Genomic DNA, 4,317 nt, shown 5'->3' on the forward strand with positions numbered 1-4,317 from the left:
AGGCTCTTTTTTGTACGGTTCTTCTGTGTATTCCTGCCGCCTCTCCTTAATATCATCTGCTTCTGTGAGGTCCATGGCGTTTCTGTCCTTTATTCAGTTCCTGGGTCGGGAAGATCCTTTTAATTACTCTGGGTTTAACTTCTGTAGCTTCACTAGTTTAAGGTCTTCCTTTTTTGTAGTAAGAGCACTCCATGCTGTGTAGTTTTCTCTTGGCACGTGCTTAGCTGCATCTCATTAACTTTACACGTTGTGTTTTCATTTTCATACAGCTGACACATTATTTTCTAATTTGCTTTCAGATTCCTTCTTTAACCCAGCGTGTCTTCGTCTGTTTGGGCAGCTACAACAAACTGCCCCAGCCTAGGTTGCTCGTCAACAACAGAAATTTATCCCTAAATTCTGGAGGCTGGAAGTCTGAGATCATGTGGCCCAAGAGTTGGTCCTGATGAAGGTTCCCTTCCGTGCAGGTTGCACGCTGTCAACTTAGCACTGTGTCCTCACATAGCTGGAGGGGCGAAGAAGCTCTCTGAGGCCACTTGCATAAGGGCCCGTTAATCAATCACCACCTAATCACAATGGCACCCCACTCCAGTACTCTTGCCTGGAAAATCCCATGGATGGAGGAGCCTGGTGGGCTGCAGTCCATGGGGTCTTGAAGAGTCGGAAACGACTGAGCGACTTCACTTTCACTTTTTGCTTTCATGCATTGGAGAAGGAAATGGCAACCCACTCCAGTGTTCTTGCCTGGAGAATCCCAGGGACGGGGGAGCCTGGTGGGCTGCCGTCTATGGGGTCGCACAGAGTCGGACACAACTGAAGTGACTTAGCAGCGGCAATCACCTCCCAAAGGCTTCACCTCCTAAATACACCTGGGACATTAGGTTTTCAACACATGAATCTCAGGGGACACAAACATTCAAACCATAGCACAGAGGTTATTTAGAAGTGAAAGTGCTGGTTGCTCAGTCACTTCTGACTCTTTGCAATCCCATGGTAGCTTGCAAGGTTCCTCTGTCCAGGGGATTCTCCAGGCAAGATTACTGAAGTGGGTGGCCATTCCTTTCTCCAGGACATCTTCCCAAGCCAGGGCTCGAATCTGGGTCTCCTACCTAGTAGGCAGATCCTTTACCATCTGAGCCTCCAAGGAAGCCAATTTAGAAGTATGTTTTTTAATTTTTAAATATTTGAGAACGTTGTCAGATAGCTTCCTCATCTTCCTGTTGTTGATTTCTAGTTTAAATTCATTGTGGCAGACATAATTTTTATTATTCAATTTTTTTAAGTTGCTGAGGGAGTTCCCTGGTGGCCTAGTGATTAGAATTCTGCTCTTCCACTGCCAATCTAGGTTCAGTCCCTAGCTGGGGAACTGAGATACTGTTAGCCATGTAGCATAGCCAAAAAACCAAAAAGTCACTGAGAATTCTTTTTAAATCCCAGAATATGGTCTAGTTTAGTGAGTGTTTCATAGGCACTAGAAAAAATCTGCATCCTGCCGATGTTGGTAAAGTGCTCTGCGAATGTCAGGTCAGGGTGGATGTGTTCCTAGTCTCCTATGGCACTACCAGCTTTTTATTTGTGCTGTTGATTAACAAGTAAGAATTGTTATAGTTTCTGTACACTGTAGACTCGTCAGTGTCCCCTTGTAATTCTACCAATTTTTGCTTCAAGTGTTTTGTTTAGATTTTTGTTATTATATGCGTATACGTTGAGAATTTGTCATCTTGAACTTAGCTCATCAATAATTGTGAACTTTATCCTTGATAATACTCCTTGCTCTGAAGTTTGTTTTGTTAGACATGAACATAGCTACTTAGGTTTTCTATGATCGGTTTTGTATTTTATAGCCTTTTCCCATCTTTTTACTTTTAAACTCTGTGTGCCTTTATGATGTAAAGGAGTTTTTACAGTCAACATACAATTCCTCAGATTGTCTAATTTATATGAAACTGCCTTTACGTTTACCAGCACTTTCTTCTGTCGTCTGCAGTCTCTTGTTAAGACTATCCAGTGGATGTTTTATTTTAGATGTTGATATTTCAGTTCTATGACTTACTTTGGTTATTTTCAACATTTTCTATTTCTCTCTGGCATTCTCTATTCACTTGAGCATATTTTCCTTTATAGGGTCAAGTATAGTTAAAAAGCTGTTTTAAAATCTTTGGTAATTTCATTAAATTGGTTATCTCTGAGTCTGTCTCCATTGATTGCCTTTTATTTGAACATTGGCCACATGTTCTTATTTCTTCACATTCCTGATAATTTTGGTTTATACCCTGGACATTGCTAATGATATGGTGTACAGGTTTTGGTTTCTTTTATGTCCCTCTTGAGAATACTGAACTTTTTTATCAGACAATTTTCCTGACAGAACTCTAGTGGTAAACTCTTTGTGTTGCCTGAAGCATTAGTGCAGTTCACTTCAGTTCGGTCGCTCAGTCGTGTCCAACTCTTTGCAACCCCATGGACTGCAGCACGCTAGGCCTCCCTGTCCATCACCAACCTCCGGAGTTTACTCAAACTCATGTCCATTGAGTCAGGGGTGCCATCCAACCATCTCATCCAGTAGATGAAGTAGTAGAAACCTAGTTTATTTCTTTTAGACTTAATTAGGCTGCTTGGAGCCTTCCACATACCTATGTAGTTCAAGAATCAGACAGAGATTTAAGCAAAAGTGGTGTGCAGAATATAGTCTCCTCCATGGCTCTCTCCTTTCTGAGACTTGCTGTTCAATTTCTAGCTTCTGTGGTCCCCCTGAAACTTGTCCTCTGATTATTCACGCCTCTAGGACTATGACTTTTCTGGCCAAGTTTGAGCCACCCCATCCGGCATAAATTGGGGTTTGCTCTCAGGTAAACAAATTGAGAAAAATGAGAAGCTTAGTCCATGCCTCGCCGTCCTTGCAAGCTGGGCTGCTGTCAAGTTTCCGCTCTCTCTGTTCTCCAGTGCCTTTAGGTGGTTGTCGTATTTTCTCCAGAATTCACTGTTGTTTGTTGAAGGATATTTGGCCCAGTAAGAGCTATTCCTCCATTACCAGAAACTAGAATTCCATTTCCTTGGCTTGGATTCTTTTAGTAAACAAATACAATGGTTTATCTGTGTCCATCATTGACAATTTTTCTATTTATTCTCACAGATAAATCAGACCTTTCAGGAGTCTATTCTTAGCTACTCAAAATGACTTAGTATCATCTCCAAATATAAATATTTTGCTTTGTTGTCTCTATTCCAAGTTATTTATTAATTCATGCAGTCTTTACAGAACTCTCTTATTCACCCATTTGTATTCAGAGAAGAATTAATTTATATTATTTGCTTCTTACCTCTAGAGCCTTTATAAGATAAGAAAGACTCTTCACTACAGCCTGACCAGATTTTGAAATTAGCTCGTGTAAAACTTTGTCAAATGGCTTTTGAAATTCTCAGTGGACTATATCAACCAATTGCTTACGCTTATGTCTTTTTATTTCTTTAAGGACAACAATAATTTACCCACAACATATTTTTAAATTTTTGCTAGAGATCCATGTTACCTCATATGTAAAGAGTTTAATAGTCCAATCCTTTATTAATTATAACTTTATATCAGCTTGTCTAGCATAGAAATGTGATGCAATTTTAAATGCTTGGATTCTTCCCGGATTTTTTTAACTAATATTACTTTTGTTTTGTTTTGTTTTTTAAACTGAAAGGGAGAATTGTATATTGTTTGAAATTTTACTGTATGCCAATATTTTTAAATAAAATAAAAATTTGTCAGAACTGAACTATTAGAGTTGCAGATACTATAACATGATAAATCAAATGGGATTTCTTATACTGACAACTAAGAGTAATGAGAAATTGGATAACTTGTGAACATTATCAATTTAGTAATTCTCAAAAAGGATTTATATAGTTAACAGAAGGTACAGCTCTTTTGGAACCGCCAAAGAAAGAAATACCAAGAGTTTAGATTTAAATTATATAATTCTCATATCTGTTACCAAACTCAGTTCAGTTCAGTCACTCAGTCGTGTCCAACTCTTTGCAATCCCATGGACTGCAGCACGCCAGGCCTCCCTGTCCATCAACAACTCCCAGAGCTTATTCAGACTCATGTCCATCGAGTCAGTGATGCCATTCAACCATCTCATCCTCTGTCGTCCCCTTCTCCTCCCACCTTCAATCTTTCCCAGCATCCGGGTCTTTTCCAATGAGTCAGTTCTTCACATCAGGTGGCCAAAGTATTGGAGTTTCAGCTTCAGCATCAGTCCTTCCAATGAATATTCAGGACTGATTTCCTTTAGGATGGACTGGTTGGATCTCCTTGCAGTCCAA

Source organism: Bison bison, unplaced genomic scaffold (genome assembly GCF_000754665.1).
Source record: "Bison bison bison isolate TAMUID 2011002044 unplaced genomic scaffold, Bison_UMD1.0 scf7180017864495, whole genome shotgun sequence".
In the NCBI taxonomy this organism is placed as follows: domain Eukaryota; kingdom Metazoa; phylum Chordata; class Mammalia; order Artiodactyla; family Bovidae; genus Bison; species Bison bison.